Source organism: Myxine glutinosa, chromosome 12 (assembly GCF_964187855.1).
Source record: "Myxine glutinosa chromosome 12, kmMyxGlut1.1, whole genome shotgun sequence".
NCBI classification, from domain to species: domain Eukaryota; kingdom Metazoa; phylum Chordata; class Myxini; order Myxiniformes; family Myxinidae; genus Myxine; species Myxine glutinosa.
The window spans coordinates 8,147,461-8,169,899 of record NC_136272.1 but is presented as its reverse complement, the minus strand read 5'-3'; the positions used below and the strand labels follow the sequence as shown (position 1 = coordinate 8,169,899).

General features: G+C 48.6%; 1 protein-coding gene and 1 long non-coding RNA gene across 3 annotated transcripts in view; one reads left to right on the top strand and one right to left on the bottom strand.

Moving 5' to 3' along the window:
- The window catches only part of LOC137438259 (ankyrin repeat and MYND domain-containing protein 2), an 821,307-nt gene that overhangs the window by 79,782 nt on the left and 719,086 nt on the right, over positions 1-22,439 (bottom strand). The window lies entirely within an intron of this gene.
- LOC137414102 (uncharacterized) lies at positions 4,209-6,850 on the top strand. The gene is made up of 3 exons (XR_013621022.1): positions 4,209-4,267; positions 6,600-6,670; positions 6,794-6,850. It is a non-coding gene; the product is annotated as an uncharacterized LOC137414102 (long non-coding RNA).

The following is a 22,439-nucleotide window of genomic DNA, read 5'->3' as shown; positions in this document are numbered from 1 at the left end:
ACAGTTCAATGTACCTCGGAACTGTCTTGATAGAACTTTTGTCTGTGCTGGATCCTTGTCGATTGGCCCATGATGATGTGCGTCCCACTGTGTGAGTTACAACTTTGTGGGTGCAGCTGTCGGGTAAGTTTACCTTTTATGCAGGTAATTTTCTATGCAGGTAATTTTCTTTTCTTCTTTTGTAGCTCTTGGAAGAAGCTGAGATGTTGCGGCGACTTGACCATCCACACATTCGTAAGTTTGGATTTCACTCAAACTTATTGCAGTATGCACTATGACGGCACTCGAGTGAGTGCAGACCTCCGCCAGGTTGAACCTTTTACATTTTCTATTCCATTGATAGGCCGGATCTGGATCCAGACCTCCAAAATCGAATGAGCTTGTTCTTGTCACTAACCCAACTCATCCACCAAGTTTTGTCCAAATGTGTCCATAGATTGAAACATCGACCAAATGTAGATTGAATAAAGATTGCTAGAACGGACGGAGTGGGAATTGTTGGAACGAACCGAATGGAAATTGAAAGAAACAGACAGTTTGAATTGGGGAGACACCACACTGGGAATACATCGACAAACTAACTTCAACGCATGTTCCCATTCCTGAACCCCTTAGACCAGTGGTTCTTAACCTTTTTAAAGGCGCCGAACCCGAAGGAAACCCACCGAACACTCACGGAACCCCTCAAATTTGACAAAAAAATTAAGAATTGCATCTTAATGCGTTTTCTGTTCTTCTTTTTTGGAGGCGATCTGGGAAATGCGTGGTTTTGTTTTGGCAAGGGCCACCCTCAAATCATTTTCGCATGCAAGCCTGCTCCTTTTCTTTGTTTTAATGTCCACCAGTTTCGAAAACACATGCTCGCAGAGATACGTTGTAACGAACGGCGTGAGGATCTCAAGCGCAATTTTTGGCGATGTGAGGATACCCTTCCATTTGGCGGCACCAAAACGTTGAGAGTGTTGTTGTGCCGAAGAGTTGTTGTTGAGTCTGGCTCTGCTGAAGGTCGATGAGGTCGTCGAGGTATTGGTCGTTGACATCTGCCATTGCAACGTCGAAAGTAAACGGCTGCCGCACCCATGCTGGGTATTGCTCTTGGTCGGGGAAGTAGCCGTCGAATGACTTTCCCAGCTCATCCAAGTGCGTGGCAATCACTTGCTTCAGCTCCTTCGGTACAGCAGTACCTCCAACTTCAGACTCATCTTCGATCCCGCTCACACACTCGTCCAGTTGCGAAAAGTTCGCGAAGTTGTCGTTCTCTGTTCGCCGCATCCACAACAGTAACCTCTTTCGGAAAGCGCTCAGCTTTTCTTCAGATTCGATGACATTTACTCCACCGCCCTGCATCTGGCAATTGAGATGATTGAGTGCGTCGAAGATGTCAGCCAAGTACGCCAAGGCGAGGATGAACTCTGACTCTTGGAAGTGCGTTGCATGGCAATGCTGGTGTTCTCGCAAAAACAGGGCTAATTCTACACGCAAGGCAAAAACACGGCTCACTACCTTCCCTCGTGATAACCATCGAACGTTAGAGTGGTAGAGAAGGACTTCGAATTCAGAGCCGATTTCATTGCACAGCTCTTTGAAGATGCGATGATTCAGAGCACGGCTTCGCACGTAACTCACAGTTTCTACGACGATTTTCAGAACATTGGCCAGTTTTGGAGGCAGGGTTTTTGATGCCAGCGCGTGTCTGTGCAGGACGCAGTGCGTGGCGATGATGTGGGGTGCATCGGCCTTCACCAGCGCTCCAAAACCGGAGTTGCATCCCAGCATGGCTGCAGCTCCGTCCGAGCAAACTCCAGACACCATGTTCCATGAGAGGCCATTGCTTCTGAAGAAGTCGTCCACAAGCTTCTTTTATTTAAAAAAAACAAAAAACGAAGAAAACATAACTTATAGTTACGATGACGGGATTTATAATCTATTCAACTCTATGTCACCTCAAATCCCATTATAATATTACATAGAAAACTGTGAATTGTTAGTTTTGAATTGCGACCAAAGGAGTTATATCACCTCCACTTAATTTTCTGAGTAATTCAATCATATTTTACAATCACCATCCACTTTAGACTTTAATATAACTTCTGAACCCGTCCTGCATATCCACAAACATTTCCAACTTACTTTTCAATTAATCAGTAACTCCAAAGTAAGGCGCGACCAATGACCCACGGCACACGGCAAGCTAATCGAGGCTATTCACTGGAATTTCCGAACACCTGCAAAGTCCAAAATCCAGTAAGTAAGTAAGCAAGTAAGCACCATCAACAAAATAATTAGCAAGTTCCTCATTGATTCAACTTACAAAAGTCAGTGTGAAACAACTTATCTTAAACACAGACCTGAGAAGCCATGAATGGGATGGGAATACAATAGCAAATAACATTTCCATTCGTTCGTAACATACATAGCGAAATAATAATAATATTAATAATAAGCGTAATTACACATAGATTCAAAATTGATACAAAACTTAAAAAAAACAAAAACAATTGCAATGCGTTTCGGAGGACCTCCGCCGAACACCTGATCCTGGCTCACTGAACCCCTGGGGTTCGGTTGAACGCAGGTTAAGAACCACGGCCTTAGACAATGGGCAAAGGTCTACTTTTACCTGGACTAAGAAATAACTATCTTGGGATTCCTGGAGTGCACATGGATGTTTTGCACGAAAAACAGTATTCCGTGTGATGAGGTCGATGTATCAGAGCAGAGTCGCCATTCCAATTCAAAATTCTTTTACTGGAATAATAATCAAAGATGCACAACATGAGATGCCGCCCTGGCGCATTCAAACACAACATGAGATGCCGCCCTGGCGCATTCAAACACAACATGAGATGACGGCCTGGTGCATTCAAACACAACATGAGATGCGGCCCTGGTGCATTCAAACACAACATGAGATGCGGCCCTGGCGCATTCAAACACAACATGAGATGCCGCCCTGGCGCATTCAAACACAACATGAGATGACGGCCTGGTGCATTCAAACACAACATGAGATGCGGCCCTGGTGCATTCAAACACAACATGAGATGCGGCCCTGGCACATTCAAACACAACATGAGATGCCGCACTGGCGCATTCAAACACAACATGAGATGCCGCCCTGGCGCATTCAAACACAACATGAGATGCCGCCCTGGCGCATTCAAACACAACATGAGATGACGGCCTGGTGCATTCAAACACAACATGAGATGCGGCCCTGGTGCATTCAAACATAACATGAGATGCCGCCCTGGCGCATTCAAACACAACATGAGATGCCGCCCTGGCGCATTCAAACACAACATGAGATGCCGCCCTGGCACATTCAAACACAATATTCGCGGTAACCGGATGTGCTGTAAGAGCAGTGGTGTTGTTCGCAGCAGAGGGCCCGAGGCTGCATCTCCACTCATTATTATTATTCGGACTGGTTTCTGAGTTTTAATATTAATCTTATCATTATTCTGAATTGTATAATAATCGCAGATATACAATAGGAGATGCAGGCTTGGTGCCTTCCGATACGCCGTTCGCGGAAACCTGAGGTGATGTAAGAGCGACTGTGTTGTTAACATCCGGTGGTCTGCGGCTGCATCTCCCCTCTGTTATAAATTCAGGCTCCGTTCTGCGTTTTCATATTAGTCTCGTCATTATTTTGAGTTTTTTTATGGGGTGTAGTAATTTTAAGGGGGGTAGTAGTTTTCTCCGAACAAATGCGCTCCCTCGACCCTCATCGATACATTTTCCAAATCCACAGCAATATCCGGTACATCGTTTTTGGCCCTTTTTATCAATGATGAAGAATCGCTTTAGAAATTAAAATTCTCGTATCTGGATCCGGATCTTCACTAAAAAGAATCAAAAAAAGACCTTAGGATCCCAAGGCCGCCGCCCCAACCATTAGGCCAACAGCAGTGCCAGTGATAACTCGCCTCCTCTTCAGGAAGGACACCGTGGGGTCCTTACTTAACGCACACGGACTCGTGTCCGCAGGTGGGATGCCGGATTAACGTCCATCCGAGGGACAGCACAGAATCACCTGTGAAACACGAACTTGTCACACTGTTGATCAGTTCTCATCGGAAGGGTCACACCAAACTCCTGTGTTCATCATGAATGTTTCAAGGTGTTTAACTGTGCACGAGTTTCTTTACGCCATCTGAACTTGTGCATCCACCATGTTGCTTCCTGGCAGTGAAGCTGATTGGCGTCCATCAAGATAAGATCTCCGAGGAAGTGGTCATCGCCATGGAATACGTAGCTGCAGGTGAGGTTTCTGAAGACGTTTTGCTGAAACTCCGCTGTTTGTGTCCATCACTTTTACTTGAGCAGACAAATAACTTAGTAATTGGCAAACTTGAATTATAATGCCTTGATTGTTGGGACTTTGTAGGTTCATGCTCGACCATGAATATTTGTTATGGGAACAAAAAGAGCAGAAAAGATCATGTGAACATGTTTTGTTTCATCTTCTCGTGTTCTCAATCTGATGTCCCGATAACCAGGTGTGGTGAGCTCAACCATGAGTTATACATTTGGTGGCCGCGTTACCGCGTTTGGTTACCAATTGTTACGGACCGCGGATTGGATGTTATTTACCGAGCGGAGGTAATCGCGGCCGAACAGTTGTTCCCCGTTTCTTCCCGACTCACCCGATTCACCCAGACGTTGGCCAAATCGCGCTATGCCAAATCAATGATAGAAAGGACACGACGACTGGGAAAGATGAAACGACGCAAGGGGGGTACAGTTCTCAAGACCTCCGGAGGAGGGTATAATTACAGTGGTGGAGAAAAGGGGGTAGATTACAAGGCAGAGTGAGGTAAAGACACAGAAGAGATGGGCACTTAAATACAGTCTTATCTATCCCCAGACAGAACACGGACAAACGGACAAGGTAGACTTACACAGGGATTGATGGCAGGGATGGACAGGCAGGTCGATGGCACAAGGTGCACCTTGGCTCGGGGACAGGATAAAGCACGGTTCCAAGATGCAGGGAGGTCTCACAGCGCTCGGAGGTGGTCTTGCTTGCTCCAAGCTCGGCGCGCATCTCTGACGTCACCTCTCTCTCACTGCGCATGCTCAGCGGGGAGTGACACGCCATCAGAGGAGAAATCAGAGGAGAAAAGTACATCAGAGGAGATCCTGACCTGATCCTGACCTGACCTGACATCAGAGGAGAAAAGTAAATAAATTGCATTTGAAGTTGAGGTCTGTTCCTCTGATATCTGGCACATCTTTCAGTTCTTACAAATCCCAAGAGAATATCCACGGCGTTTGTGCAGAAAAATACAGAGAAGTCGCATGAACATTGAGCAAAGAACAAACACCAAGGTGCACATGCAGAGCAAGCAGCGGGCGTAGGGGCGCAGGAAGGTGCGCGGTGTTGAGCCCGACAGCGAGCAGATCAAGTCATGAGCAGAGGGGGGGGGGTGGGGGGTGGGGGAAGGGGGTGGTTTGGGAAGTGGTTTGCACAAGTTTGGTTTGGGAAGTGGTTTGGACAAGTTTGGTTTGGGAAGTGGTTTGGACAAGTTTGGTTTGGGAAGTGGTTTGGTCTTTTGACTTAATAGGCCTCACCATCAGCCATGGTAGTACAGTGGTTACCTAGCCAAATTCACCTCAATTGGTAAAATCATGATAGAAACATGCAATTTGGTGGAAATGTTCTTTATTATATGTAGAACTACAAATGACTGGTACCCAGGAGAGCAACCAATGAGAACCGCATCAAATTGGCCACCATTTCCAAGATGGCCACCAAATGTATAACAAGTAGCGATTTTACCGTCTTTATGGAGTGATGCTTCCGGAAAACGATTCAAACACATTCTCCCCTCCAACACCTCAAGCAGGGATGCACCTCCACCTCGAGTCATCCTCCACCTTTCCTTTTCCTATCTCCATGAACCCTCTTTTCACTCGACTCACTTCCAGTTCCTCCCCTTTCTCTTCCTCTCTTGTTCTCCCTCACTCCTCTTCCTCTTCATTCGCTCCTTCTTATGTCCAACTGTGACCGTCTGTCAGTTTTCTTTTCCATGACCTTCGATTTTGCAAGCAAAATTTATCTTTACTAGGACGTGCCCGTACGTGGGTGCCCGTTCGGAAAAACATTCCAAACCGCGTGGCAGTAACGACCACAGAACCCCCCCCCCCTCTATTTACATGAAATGGTTTGGTCCATTCGCAAAGCCAAAGCGAACGACCACAGAACCCCCCCCCTCTATTTACATGAATGGTTTGGTCCATTCGCAAAGCCAAAGCGAACGGCGAACGGCTAAATCGCCATAGCTCGGTAACTACTTCTCCGATTAATATGAAACCTTGAAAAGGCACATCCTCAGGTCCCCAGCAATATACCTGGCAAGTTTCAAGTATATCGGACCCGTGGTTGTCGAGAAACAGCGGTCACAGACAAACACACACACACACACACACACACACACACACACACACACACAGACACACACACACACAGAGATTACTGGAATTATAGATAGATTGTTTTGTTTATCGTTCCTCCCCTTGTTCCTCTTCTCGTACTTTGTTAAAAATCAATGATCTCATTGCCCTTGTATGTTTGTGTCCGATGCATGCAGGTTCGCTCTCTCGCCAACTTCAGTTACAGAAGACGTTCTCTTTGCCGAAAGCGTGGTGGGTCATGAAGCAGGTGAGCTGACACATCTTTCAGCCTCAGTGTGATGTTGACGTGTTTTGAAATATGACAGAAAGCATTGAACTCGAAATGGTAAAATCTGTCTCCATGTTTTAATATTCTACGTCCACCTTCCAGATGGCTTCTGCTTTTGCATACATGCACCAGAAGAACATTGTGCACAGGGACATAAAGGTAACCAACGGCACCACCATCGACCGTGATATGTTCTGTGTAACACTGCGATGATATATTTATTAGTCCCCTACCGGTGTACACCAGAGAGGACTTTGGGTTTGCACGCCGTCCCTCCGTATGTCAGTCCGTCACGCAAAGAACAGCTTTCCGGACTTTTTTTTCTAAACACTTAATGCTAATGATTTCAAACTTGGCACATGGTTTCCTCATGATAAGTTACAGATCAAGTTCGAACTTCACGACGTTTCGATCATTTTTGACAAAGTGATGGCACTTTGAACTTTGGTAATTTCCCCAACAGTTTTCTGGACTATAATTTGGAGTGCAGTAAGTCAAAGCTGTTAATATTCCTTGTTTTAACTCCAATTTACATTCTGTTTCCACTTTTAGTGAGAAGTAGGGGTCTGTGCAACCATTCATGAACTTTATTTGGTGCAAATCGGATCATTTTTAGCCGAGTTACCTCAGACCGTGAGTTGGTAATTATATAATTCACACAATGCAATACGTGCATGCCGCTCCACGGAGCGAACTTGCGGGCTTATTTTAACTCCGATTTACATTCTTTTTCCCCTTTTAGTGAGAAGTAGGGGTCTATGCAACCATTCATGAACTTTATTTGGTGCAAATCGGATAATATTTAGCCAAGTTACCTCAGACCGTGAATTGGTAATTATATAATTCACACAGTGCAATACGTGCAGGCCGCTCAACGGAGCGACCTTGCGGGCTTATTTTAACTCTGATATACATTCTGTTTCCACTTTTAGTGAGAAGTAGGGGTCTATGCAACCATTCATGAACTTTATTTGGTGCAAATTGGATAATATTTAGCCGAGTTACCTCAGACCGTGAGTTGGTAATTATATAATGCACACTGCCGGTAGGGGACATGTATTGCAGCGCAATACTCAGAATGCTTGTTTTCTTTGGGCAGCACAGCAAGGAAGGAATGGAGTGGGAAGTGGAGAAGGGAGGAAATAACAAAATGTTTATCTTTGTATAATTACTGCACATCGGATTTTTATGTGAAAAAAAAATAAATATTTTTTCACATAAAACTGCTTTTTTGCGCGCAAAAAAAATATTTTGCTATTTTCGGAGAAAAACAAATATTTCGCCCTTTTTCGGGAAAAATAAAATAAAATGCCCTTTTTGGTCGAAAATGTCTGGCAATGCTAAAAAAGATTAGGGAATTTTTCGAAATTTTTAACTGCGATCGAAATTTTTAACTGCGATCGATCTCAAAAACAAAACGTTGCGTCCACTTGCGTGCGTTGCGTCCCCAGCGTGTACAGCAGTGAGGCGGTGTACTACAGTGAGAGAGTGTACACAAAGTGTGAACAAGTCTCCTATCAAGATGAGTGCTGCTCTTCATGACAAGTGGCTGAAGGAATTCAACGCTGGCGGCGATGGGGCCACCTTCAAGTACGTGTCGAGTGACACGGCTTTCTGTCGAGCTTGTGAAAAGACTTTCCGGGCGAAGCAGAAGTCTGAGCTGGCCCAACATGTCCGAGGAGACCGCCACAAGAACAACTTGGCCTTGAAGAAGAAGAGGACGGTCACGCAAGCCACCATGGAGGACTTTGGTGGCGGAAAGAGGCACAAGTGCGACGTCGTGGCTCAGGAGCTGTGCCAGGCCATGCTGGCCGCTGGCATCCCATGGTCGAAATTGGAAAACCCTGCCCTCCGGTCGTTCCTGGAGAAGCACATCACTCTCCAGATCCCCGATGAAAGCTGGATTCGAAAGCACTACCTCGACAAGTGCTACGACGAGGCCTTGGCGGGGTTCCGTGCCGACCTCGGACAGCAGCCCATCTGGCTGTCCGTCGACGAGACGACCGATTCGGCAGGTCGATATGTGGCCAACATCATCGCGGGACGCTTGTCCAAGGAGGGGTACTTTCGTCCCCACCTCGTCCAGTGCATGTTTCTGGAGAAGACCAACTCTGGGGAGATCGTGCGCGCAGTCAACGACACGCTGCGCTATCTTTGGCCTGATTTCAAGCCGGAGTGCCTCAAGGTCCTCGTCAGCGACGCCGCGGCCTATATGATCAAGGCCGGCCATGCCCTGAAGGAACTCTTCCCGGACTTGCTGCATGTGACTTGCGTTGCCCACGCGCTCCACCGTGTCTGCGAGACAGTCCGAGAAATGTTCAAGGATGTCAACGACCTGATTGCCACGACGAAGAAGGTGTTCGTCAAAGCCCCGTCGCATGTTGTCCTTTGGAAGGAGCAGCAGCCCAATCTTTATCTCCCCCCCCCGGAGCCCATTCTGACTCGGTGGGGGACGTGGATCGACGCCGCGGTATTTTACGCCGAGCACTTCGAGGCCGTCAAGGACATTGTGGACCAGCTGAACGATGACGACGCGATGGCAATCCGGAGTGCCAAGGACCCGTTTGGAAAGGCGGACATCAAGCTCAGTTTGGTCTTCTTAAATGCCCACGTGTTGTTCATCCCGAAGATCCTTAAGCAACTGGAGGAGGCCGGCATGGAGCTGGCCAAGGCCTTCCAGCTCCTTGATCAGGCCAAGGAGGAGCTCGAAAAGATCCGAGGCTGCCGTAAGGAGATCCTGCTCACCAAGTTCAAGGCGGTGCTGCAGCGCAATCCCGACATTGGTGTGCTGAGGACAGTGGCTTTGATCCTGGATGGAGATCAGCACGGATCTGAGGTTGGTGTGCCGGCTGGAGTCAAGCTTGCCGACATCCCCCTCTTGAGGTACTGCCCCATCGTCAGCGTCGACGTGGAAAGGTCCTTCTCCGTCTACAGAAACGTCCTCACCGACCGCCGCCACCGCCTCACCAAGGAGAACATTACCAAGATAATGATTTCAAACACCTACTTTAACCGTTCCTAAAAGGGTCTTGTCAATTTCTTCTAGTCCTCTACTTATCAAACAATGCGGTTGCAATAAAGGTACCTGAACGTCATTTTGTACCTGTTTACTAGCCCAGAGTGCTTAATGTTGTGCAGGAAAAAGCTTACCATTTTTTGTTCTTTTTTTGACTGATTTCTGAAAAACTTGGTAATAATAAAAAATGAATAAAACGGGGGAAAAAAATATTTCAGGATTTTTTCACATAAAAAAAAAAAATGCCGCTTTTCAAAACATAAAAGGCCTATTTTCTTAACATAAAAATCCGTAGTCTAATAATTACCAACAAGGGGAGGGGGTGGGGGGAGGGCGGTCACATGTCCACTCATTTCTGCTCATTACACAATTCATTAGACCTTTCTGTGAAGGTGTGTGCCACACTAAACCACCCACTGTCGGAGTGTGTATTTTCCTCTTTACATCTCGATTCATGGCGACATTGTGAAGATGTTATTGCACATTTTCTCCATGAAGATTGCCCATTTCTCTGATATAATGATTGCCCTCCTGTTCATCCATTGCACCTCTCTCCCTGCACTCTCAAAATTGGCCTTCCTCACATCTATTATCCTCATTCTGCAATCTCAAACCGAATTCCCTTGCACACGCTATGTTATGGTCACCTGTCCATTAATGCTGTTCTACCTCAACCTTTTCCACCACATTCGAGTTCTCCACCACACTCATGAGAGGTCGAACACTCCACTCCTCGTGAGATTATCTACATACTGAATGAAAAAGCAATCCTGCACTAGATCGACAAATTGCTCATCTTCCAGCTCCATCGGGATCTCGCGAGATCTTGGAGACGGCGGCAGGGATTTTCGAAGCCCCACACGGTCTCCACGTTTTTCGAAGTTAAGTCTGTTCACAATTGTATTTTGTCGAAACTGTATTTATCTTTCGGTGTGTGAAGTTATTGTGTGCAACTTTGGTTGTTTCTCGGTGTTTATCTTTCATAAATTGATCGTCTGTTTGCCGTGTCGCGAGCAAGGCCTTGTACAGTGTGCACTGTACAACCTTGAGGCTTTGTTTTTCTCTCAGTGGTCCGTCGTTTGTGATCCAATAACTTTCGTTCTCTGTATTCCCAGTCTTTTCATCCATAGCCTACTTCCTTGTGTAAATCTCAACTCAAAAAAAACAAAAAAACAATTCCTTCTCTGTTCTCATTCGTTTATTCATTCTTATTCGTTCGTTCGTTCTTCGACCACGTGTTTCTCCCCCATTTCCCCAGATAGTTTTCACTCATTAACCTTCAATGTTTACACTTTCCCCTCAAGTTATGTATTCCGTCATATTTTATAACACCTTTTTCTTCTTCTTCTTTAAAAGGCTGCTTTCGACTTGCTCACCAAATCAATTCATCCCAAAAAAAATATCCATCTCCTATAGTGCCTTTGTTCTACATTCCCTAAACTCTCCTGCACTCCATCCTCCATCCAGCGTCCTTAAACGTATTTTTAACTCGAAGGTCACAAGAAACTCATTTTGCAATAAATGTTCGTTTCCCATAAATCGTACACTTTCAAAAATCCAATCTCACCCCTCCCCTCCAAATCTTCCCCATAACCCCTCCCCTCCAAATCTTCCCCATCACCCCTCCCCTCCAAATCTTCCCCATCACCCATCCCTTTCAAATCTCCCCCCTTGCCCCCTCCCTCCTAAACTACTCCCTCACCCCTCCCCGCCAAGACGCCCCCTCGCCCCTCCCCTCCTAGACTCCTGCCTCACCCCTCCCCTCCAAATCTCCCCCATATCCCATCCCTTTCAAATCCCTCCCCTTGTCCCTTCCCTCCCAAACTCCCCCCTCACCCCTCCCCTTCAAATCTCCCCACCCTCATTGCTTCTCAATTTCCCCCCGCTCACTCCCCCTCCTCAAAGCGTCCTCCCCGCTTCTTCCCCCTTCAAACTCTCACCTCCATCTCCCCCAACCTTCTGCCTCGCTCTTCCCCCTCCTCAAATAACACCTCATTGTGGCTCACCCAATCACCATCAAACCTTTTGTCCGCCCCATCCTTCCCTTTCTCCGAGCTATTCTGAAATCTCTGACACACCTTCAACAGCTCTCCCTACCTCTTCCACCTCTTCCACATCTTACCCTACCCCTCCTCCCCCCTGTTCTGTATCTGATGCTCCCCCTTCCTCTTCATTAACGGTATGGACCTCAAACATCCGGGGCCTTCGTTCAAACTTAACTGATCTCTCCATACAGGTTGCTTCTGTCAAACCAGACGTGATCTGCTTAACAGAAACTTTCCTCCTTTATGATGTCTCTGATTCCATAGTATCTCTCCCGGGCTACTCCCTCCTCCGGTATGATAGACCTGAGCCTCGTCCTGGAGGCGGGGTTGCTATCTTTATCAAAAACTCTCTTCCTCACTCGCCCTGCACTGCACTCTCTCCACCTCACCCCCAGGAATACCTCTGGCTACGGCTTCCCCTTCGCTCCCACCTCTTGTTCATATGTGTGTTGTACCGTCCACCAAACAGTGATGACTCCATCTACATCTCGCTGTCTGATGATATGGACCAACTTCTATCTACTCATCCCAACTCTCTCTTCCTCATATGTGGTGATTTCAACTGTCATCATGCCAGTTGGCTGGGTGTGGGTACCTCTCTCACCAGCCATGGCTCCTCAGCAAAGGACTTCTGCGACTCACTGGGACTGACACAATCTGTCAATTTCCCGACCCGGATCTCAGTCAACGGAACATCTTCTCTTCTGGACTTGGTTATGACTAACTTCCCTGAAAATGTCTGCTGCTCTTCTTCTGCTCCGATCGGATCATCTGATCATGTCCTTGTTAAAGTGGACATCTCTCTGACCATCCTCAGGGAGCCTGCTCAGCGTCGACGAGTCTGGCATTTCACTCAGGCCAACTGGCACGGTCTTCAAGCAGCCATCAATCATCTGGACTGGTCTCCCATCTCTACCACCTCTGACATCAACTCATCCTGGGAATTCTTCCAAAGTAAATTGCTCTCTCTCATGCACAGATTTATCCCATCTCGTCTTCAGTTGTCATACCCTTCCTCCCGTCCATGGTACACGGAATCTTGTGGTGAGGCTGTTGCCCAGAAACAACTTGCCTTCGTCTCCTGGAAAGCAAATCCAACGGAAGGAAATCTCATTTCCTTTCACAAAGCCCGAAACAAGTGTGTGTCCACCCTCAGGAGAGCCAGGAAACAATATCTCTCCGTTCTCAAGACCGAACTCTCTTATCTGTCTCCCTCTTCCAAATCCTGGTGGCGTCTGGTCAAATCCGTTTCTGGTGTTTGTTCCCCCTCCATCCCCTCCCTTACCTCAAACGGCTACACAGCTGACTCCGCACGTGAAAAAGCTGAATGCCTCAACTCTGTGTTTGCCTCTAAATCTTGTGTCCCAAACCCATCCCTCTCTGTACCCACCATACCCAGTCGTACCCTGCTGCTCCTGGACTCCGTGTCCTTTCCTCCTGACAAGGTGGAAAAGTTTCTGTCAACCCTCGACTCTGATTCTGCAACTGGACCCGACGGCATCAGCCCACGGGTCCTAAAATCCTGCTCTGCTGCTCTATCTCACCCTCTCTCTGTTCTCTTCACCCTCTCTTTTGCTCAAGGTCAACTGCCATCTGCTTGGAAATCAGCCAACATCACCGCTTTGCACAAAAAAGGTGCAAAAACAGATCCTAGCAATTACAGACCAATCAGCCTTCTCCCAATTATCAGCAAAGTCATGGAATCCATCATTGCTTCTGATATGAAATCTTTCCTCTTCTCCAATGGCTTGATCTCTGATCATCAATTTGGTTTCAGACCAGGTCACTCTACTCTGGACATGCTGCTTCTGCTGTCTCAACAATGGATGGAGGTCCTCAATGCCAAACAGGAAATTAGAGCTGTCTCCCTCGACATATCACGTGCCTTCGACACGGTCTGGCACCCCGCTCTGCTCACCAAACTCTCCTCCTTTGGTATCCATGGAAATCTCCACGCATGGCTGGCGGACTTCCTCTCTAGTCGTCGTCAACGTGTGGCCCTGAATGGGTTTCTCTCATCTCCTCTTCCTGTTCAGGCTGGAGTTCCCCAAGGCAGTGTTCTGGGCCCCGTGCTTTTTCTGGTCTTCATCAATGATCTCTCTGACTCTCTCGAAAATCCTCTCTATCTCTTTGCTGATGACTCCACTCTCTGCCGCTCCATTCCTCTTCCCTCAGATCGGCAGTCTGCTGCCTCCTCACTCTCTGAAGACCTGGACAAAATCACAGACTGGTCAAACAAGTGGAACATGTCTTTCAATCCTGACAAATCTCACACTCTTACTATGTCTCTCCGAAAAGATCGACTGGACAACCCTCCCATCTACTTTCTCAACAATCCTCTCCAAGAAGTTCTGTCGCTCAAGATTTTGGGTCTCACTATCTGCCATGATCTTTCTTGGGAAAACCACATTTCCAAGCTGGCCTCCAAAGCCAGTCGCCGACTGGGCATCCTCCGTCGTGCGAAGTCCTTCCTCGGCACACCTGAGCTCCTCACCACATACAAGGCTTTCATCCGCAGCTCAATGGAATACTGTTCTCCCCTATGGGCCGGTGCTCCTGCCTCACACCTAGCTCGGCTTCACGCTGTTGAAACCAAAGCTTTCAGAATTATTGGAATCTCCCGCGATGAAGCTATCTCTGAGGGCCTTTCACTCACTCACCGCAGGCAGGTAGGTGGTCTTTCTGTCTTCTACCGACTCCTCTCCGGCCTTGCACCCCCAGCTCTCTCTGTGCTCTGTCCCCCAAATATTCCTGCAGGTCGCACAAGATCTGCCAGCAACCCTCTGATGGTTAAACTGCCGAAATCTCGGCTCTCCGCTCACCTTCACTCTTTCATTCCTCTTTTCTCCCGCCTCTGGAACAAACTCCCTCACTCCCTTCAATCCCACTCCTCCCTCCAGGTCTTTAAAACAGCCGTTCACCACCATCTCTTATCTTCCCCCATCCAAAACCTTGATCTTTTCTACCCCCGCTAATTCACCCCAGATCCACCTTATTTGAAATTCCAACTTCTTTCCTGGAAGTCCTGGCAGTGTCCATATGTTTTATACCTCTCCCACTGCCCCCTTCCCACGCCCCCCCCCCCCCAAAGCCCTCGCCCTCTCTCAGATCTCTCGATGTCTCCATGTCTCTCGGTCCCTGCTCTCAAATGTTGTGTTTGTGTCCTTCCCCCTCTCTCCCCATCTTGTCTACCGCTCCCTATGTTATATGTTTTATGTGTCGGTTTGTCTTTCTGTGTGATTAATGTTCGCTCTTTCACGAGCCTCGATATTGTATACAAAAAAAAAAAAAAAAAAAAAAAAAAAAAAAAAAAAAATCTGCCCTTTCCCTGTTCCTGAACCCAATCTGTTTCTGGCAAATTAAAATCATCCCCAATCAATCCCCTTCCCTGAACACATTCCTTTCGGAACTCTTAGTGAATCTTTCTTCCGACGCACCAGGAGCCTGATATGTACGTACCAAAGTATTCTTCCATCCCCAATATCTATCCACACAGAACCCTCGACATTAATTCCCTCCTTCAAATCGCCACTTTCTCTTCATATAATATGGTATTGTTCTTCACCTACATTGCCACACCTCCTGCTATTTTCTCTTTCCGATCACACCTCCACATCTGTGGCCTTCTCGTCCTTTCCTCGAGCTAACCCAAGTCTCACTGACTGCGACTCTTTCGTTTGTTCTCTTTGCACATACTCTCGCTTCAAGCTCCTCCATATTATTGTACTAACAAAGGCACCTGTCTTAGCTGGGCAAGGAAAGGGAAGGTGAGGGGTTGGAGAGGGAGAGGGAAGGGATGGGGAAGACAGGTAGGGGGGGGGTGGGGGGAGTGGGGGAAGGGGAGAGCAGAAAGACGGGAAATGGGGAGCAGAAAGACAGGGAGGCAGGATTCCCCCAGGTGGACAGGGGAGAGCAGGGGGACAGGGACGAGAGAGCAGGAGAATGGTGAGAGGGGAGAACAAGAGGGAGGAGTGGTGGGGAGCGAGAGGATGAGGATGGGGGGCGGGGGGGCGTAGGTAGAGCGAGAAGGGGAGAGGGCGCAGTAAAGAGAGAAGGGCAGAGGTGGTGGTAGAGAGACAAGGAGAGAGGGGAGGCAGAGGAGGAGGGGGGGGGGGGTCGGAGGAATGAGTGAGGAGAGAAGGGAGGGGTTAAAATCCGGCAGAGGGACGGCACTCACACTGATAAATCACCACGTCTGTGAAACACCAGGTGACAGTTTATAGCTGGGTCACGATTCGAATCCAGGCTAAATGGCTGAGAACAAGTGTGCATACCTCTCGCACAACATGATTGTCCCGTTGCTTTTCATGCTCTATTTTATTTTGCCTTGTAACTCCTGGGATGTCCCCACGGGGTAGCAAGCCACACTGTATCACGGATATCAGGAGCGAATCCAGGAATTTAAATACGGGGGGGAGGGGGAGAAGTGGTCTGCGGGTCCTTCTCCAGGATATTTTAAAAGATCCATCGTCAGAAATGATATTTGCTGCATTCTCGGAAGTTTCTGCAGTTCCTTGCGTTCTACCCTGGGCCAACAGTTCAGCACATTCGCGATGACTGACGGGCCAAAGTGGCAAACTGGTGAGTGGACTTCTCCAGCCGGAATCCTTCGTTAAAACAACAATGACCGCACTGTGGTCACAATCTGTGACAAAATCAAGTAACGGGCCAATTGTGAAACACGCATTTAAAGCACTCTTAAAAGATGAACAGCATGATTGGGAAACACATTTAATGCGCTATTAAAAGATTCCCTCAATAGCTCTCATCACGTGTGTGTCTTGTAAACGCACGCATAATTGACTCGCACATGGAGAAAGTTGAATGGTGCCACCAACATGTATCTGCCACTGGACTGCATCAAATATCACAGCATATAACCTGCCATCGAAAATCAAAGGGTGGGGGGGGGGGGGGGGGGCAGGGAGAGTGGCTGCACACCCCTTGCACCCCCATCTCCCTCTCTGGATCCACCTATGATCACCATGGCAGCCAAGTGGCTTAAACATTAGAGTTGGTTTTTCTGTAAGGATATTTTTATAGGTCTGTATGTATATATATTGCTACAGACGCGGTTTTGGATGTTAGTTTACCGAGCGGTTTGGTATGACCGCGTCTGCACAGTTTACCCGATTATACTCGAACGTTGGCCGAGTTGCGCTACGCTAGATCAATGAAGGAAAGGACACAACGGCTGGGTTAGATGACACGACACCAGGGGTACAGTTCTCAAGACCTCCGGAGGAGGTTATAATATTTGTATGCAGAACGTTTAGATTACAGTGACAAGAGGTACAACCTAGGAAGGTGGGCACTTAATCACGGTCTTATAGTAGCCCCGACAGACCACAGATAAACAGGACAAGACTGACTCACACAGGGATTGATGGCAAGGAAGGGCAGGTAGTCGATGGACAGCACAAGGTGCACCTTGGCTCAGGGACAGGATCCACACGGTCCGGTCCAGATATGCGGGGAGGTATCGTCGCGCTGGAGGTGGCGTCTGGTTCTCTTCAAGCTGGGGGCGCGTCTCACGTCACCTCCGGTAAGTGGCTGCGTATATCCAGCGGGGAGTGACACGCCCTCGGCTCGTTAGCTCCGCCCCAGATGGAATCGGCCCGCCGCTTCTTATTGGGTGCGGGGGGGTTACCGGGCTCCGCCCTTGACGAGGAGCTGACAGTCAGCCCCTTCGTGGTAACCCCGTCGGAGCACATGGGCAATGGCGGCTAACCAAGCCGGAGTGAGGACGCACACTCCCCGCGCGCTGTTGTTGTAGTTGTTGTTGTTGTTGTAGTTTCATGAGGAAGATGGGAGGAGGTATGGGGAGGTCCTAAACTCACTACTGGTGCCATACAATCACATTCTGGTGCAACGAAGAGTCAGAATTAATGGAAACGAGTCCTTAACTGACATAGACTAAGAATAACTAGCAAGATGTCCTATAGTTGTCTACGTGAGATGCGGTGAACCTGGGCACGACATTTAATGGGGGAAAAAGGGGAAGGTCGGGGCTACAGAGTGTTGTTTACAGACAATGGAACTAGGGAATGGGGGATTGGGGATAGTTGGGGAGTATTGGGGAAATAGGGGAATATTTACAAGCGGATATGGATGGAGGCCAAATCCCATATCCACAACATTGCACCCTTCTCTACCTCGGGGCGTCCCGACCCGATAAATCTTTACCTACTTTAGTGTGGCACTCAGATGTAGTTCCCTCTACTATTAACTCTACCCTGAGTGCGACAGTTTTACAGATGTTCACAAATGAGTAAATATGTCCCCCTGCGACGTTGCACCCTTCTCCTCACAGAAACACACCCACAGGATAACCGAACCGCGGAAAGAATCCCCAAACTAAACATACAGCCGGTAGGGAGCATTATTTACAATTGACGCTACTTTATTTACAAGACTAACCCAGGACCTGTGATTGTTCTTTCTGGGGGGGAGACAGTCTGCTCTGCATCAATGCACCATTAAAGCACCCAAAAACGCACCAAAGCACCCTCAAGCACCAATCGGTGCAGTCACCATTGTTCATGAAAATAAAAACAACAACCCCTAACCCTGCAGGTGTCTCTTGCTCTTCGGCTCCCTCTGCTGGTTATTATTATTGTCTTCCAGTTGTTGTCTTTCTTTCATTTTCTTACTGGCGGCCTATTTGCAATAAAGTGTGCCCCATGTGTCCTTCTTATTTTCTTTATTTATGGCCCACAGGGCCGACTACGTGTGGTTCACCTGTGGGGCATCGGTGCCCTGTGGCCAAGGTCCGCCAGCAAGATTTCGGGCCCTCATGGCCGGTTCCAGCAGAGGGGCCATGCCCCAACCCATGGGGTCCATCAGTGGTGCTCGGCCACAGGCATGTGGTCCATAATGTGGTGCATCGATGCAGACAGCTGGTTCTGAGAGTGCCGGGCGCACAATGGCCGACTCACGCACGCTCCCCTCGGCACCCAATGGCGCACAGGTCATGTGGGAGACAAAAGGGGAAAGACAATGAGCGAGGGGTAAGGTCACAAGGGTACACATCAATAAGGCAATGCAAGGCGAAATGCGTACGGAGGGCGAAGTGAGAAAGCTCGTCCCTACCGTACGTCACCCCCCTGTCACCTACCCTACCCTGGCCCTTACCCCATATGTACAAAAATCTACACATTTACAAATTCGTCACTATTGTCACGTCTTCCCCATATTTCCTCTGCACCAAAATTCGTCACCACAATCCCTCTATCCAAAATTTGCCATCACCAAATTCATCATCAATCCTCATAAGGAGGAAGAGATGGAACAACAAAACACAATGTCACACCCACGTCATGATGCGTCTCACATTCCAAACATCTGCACAATAAAATAACAAAACATGGCATGGTGTGGAGGTACGTCATCTCAGGTGAGTGCATGTAGATGGTGCGAGGAGACTTCAATCCTAACTATCCTCTAAATGACATTAACACACTTTACACTACCCGGGGTCTTTCTCCTGCCAAACCATTGGCCCACTTACACTATGGGTTCTAAAAACCAATTCCCATTGACCAAACTGTGGTGCTTTTCAATTTGGGGTCTCATCCCCCGATTCATCTCCCGGTGCCCTCGCACAATTTCTGGGCCGCGACGTGTATCTCTCCCCGCAGGTCTACCCACCTGCACACCTCAACCACTGCAGTTGCCTCCGAGCTTACCTGCTCCTTACCCTAACCTAACTACCTGGGGAAGGCCCTCTGGCGCTCTCCCCACTCAGTGCCCTCTCTGGCACTGGGCTACCCGGGTCCGTCCTCCGGATCCTCGGGCCCCACTGACACTAACGGCTCCCAGAGCCCACCTGCGGCCTCACCTGGCCGACATCCTCACAGTGGTGGAGTGCCCAACCAACTACACACACTAACAGGCTACACGCCCAGCCATTTCCACAACACTAATGCACCCATCCACAATACCATTCTGCAACCGCACCACAAATGCCAATATCCAACCACAATTTACCTATACCCTCTACCTAACACTTACACTACCCGCCCCGGGTACTCGTGAAAGGGGTCCACTCTTCCCCCATCCACACCTTCGCACCATGCACACCACTCCGTACCACTTACTCCAACTCTCTCCACACCACTCATTCTCTGCTCCATATATTCCACACACCTGTACTTGCACACCTGTGCTCTCACACCTGGTGCCACCTGCACCCTTCTCTCCCCAAGCGCATTCGCGCTGATCCACAACACTCACTACTCATACACTGCTCCACACTGCTCCACACACCTGTCCAGTTGCACACCTGTGCAATCACACCTGTTCAATCCTCACACAGCATCATCTCATCTAACTACTCCCCTCTGAAACTTGCGCTTCCCAGTCGTCCCTTTAAAATATTGCGCTCCCTCGTCATTATCAACCACACTAAACTACCTGCGTCCCCACTACAGGTATCAGTCACTATCTAAACCTTAACGTCACCTAATGTCATCTTCGCTAGATCCCTACAATATAACCTAACCCACCCGGGCTAGTTTTCACTGCCATACACCCCATAAACTATAGCGCATTTGCCCCACCATGGGAAGGGTGGCAGGGATGCCACCCTTACCCACCGGGCCCATCGCTCACTACCAATTTTTCACATCAAATTTCAACAAATCAAAAATTTGCCAATCACTACCCATCATCTGCCAATCATTACTGCCAATCCTTTGCCAATCATCAAATTTTGTTTTTTTCTAATTTTGGGGCCAAAACACTATCCTCATCACCCGTCTACTTATTAGATCCTCTCGGTGCGCCGTGACATCATTAAACTCGGTTCGTAAAGCCGAGCAATGAATTCGGGTGGTTTGGTCGCCTGCAGGTTGAGTCCGTCCGGCTTTCGGTTCAAGGGAGGTGGTTTGGTTGGACCGAGGCTCCACGCACCATCTCGGCGCGGCACCTTGCGGTCCCGGGCCCGATGGCTCAATCTCCCCCGGTCGGAACCCCGTCCCCCCGAGGGGGCACCGTTCCGCCTCCTCCCACTCGCCCTTGAACCGGAACGGTCGCCTCGCCCGACAAAGCCCGGACTCGACCGTGCGGGGCGGGGCCAAGCCCGAATCGGCAACGACGCTTCGAAGAGAAGCGACGCAGCATCGACCCGCGCCGGGCCTCGCACCCAACAAAGCACCCCTCGCACCGAGTGCTCGCATCGGCTATCCGTCGCCCTAACCGCTAAACCGGTTACCGTCGATGCTTTACTTGCATGCTTACAAGCATACGCTACCCCTTTCACCCTCACAAAAACACACCCATTCGCCGACGCACACTTTTTCCTCCCACGCGTGCCATTTCCACTCACACGGGACCCTTCATCAACGCCCGGATGCTTCCTCGATCCCAAGCGCGCGAAAATTCTTTTGTCGCTAAACATCCTCTTACAAAATCTCCCCGCACAATACACAGCACGTCTCACCTTCGGGGTTCTTCTTCCTCCCTGCACCAAAACCTGCAAACTTCCATTTGGATTAACGAGTACAGCATCGTGATGTGAGCAGGGACTTTGCACATATTCCATTTCTCCCTGCAATTCCCGGGCTACCTCCGTCATCTCTTCAATTTTAATTCCCACTTCCGCTTTTTCTTTACTCACCTCGACGACCGCTGGCTTTAATAAAATTCCATTTACCTCATCGGTCGCCGGCTTTTCCAAACCCCGTGTCGCGATTTCTACCCCCGTCATTGTACCCGTGCTTTTCTCCGCTTCGCTCAACCAGTGCTTTTCGACCCCCGTTACCTCCTCGTGCACCCGTGGGACCCTTTCGCCCACCATGCGATCCATGGTCTCCCCACATTTTTGCATGCGGTCATCCATTCTGTTGGTTATTGCTTCAATTTGGTTTCCCAATCCGTTCGTTATTGCTTCCATTTGGTTTCCCAATCCGTTCGTTATTGCTTCCATTTGGTTTCCCAATCCGTTCGTTATTGCTTCCATTTGGTTTCCCAATTTGTTTAACAATCGCTCACTGTTCCTGTTCAAAAGGGCCTCCATTTCAGCCATAATTAATTGCATGTCTTCCACCGTTGGTACAAAGGGCGCGGCAAAATTTGGTGCCGCTGTAACCACGTGCGCGAGAGCGCCATTTTGTGCACCTGATACCTCCTCAACCACACCTTCTTTACTCTCCTCCACCATTTTCCCCACTTCTTCCCTGGGGTCCTGGGTCGATTCTACCCCACTCTCCTCTACCGGAACCCAGCCGTCTTGATCCGCCATAGCGCGACTTTCAAAATTCGGGTTTTTTTTTTTTTTTGTAAAACACAATTAAATTTCGCCGTTATAATTTCGAGCGCGTGAAACGCGCTCCGGGACCGATCTCACTTCCCGACACCAAATGTTACTCTAATAGTACAATTGGTGTCCAAAATTTGGGCCTAACAAATTTAGTCCCAGGTCCGAATCCAACTCCTCGACACCAAATGCTACAGACGCGGTTTTGGATGTTAGTTTACCGAGCGGTTTGGTATGACCGCGTCTGCACAGTTTACCCGATTATACTCGAACGTTGGCCGAGTCGCGCTACGCTAGATCAATGAAGGAAAGGACACAACGGCTGGGTTAGATGACACGACACCAGGGGTACAGTTCTCAAGACCTCCGGAGGAGGTTATAATATTTGTATGCAGAACGTTTAGATTACAGTGACAAGAGGTACAACAT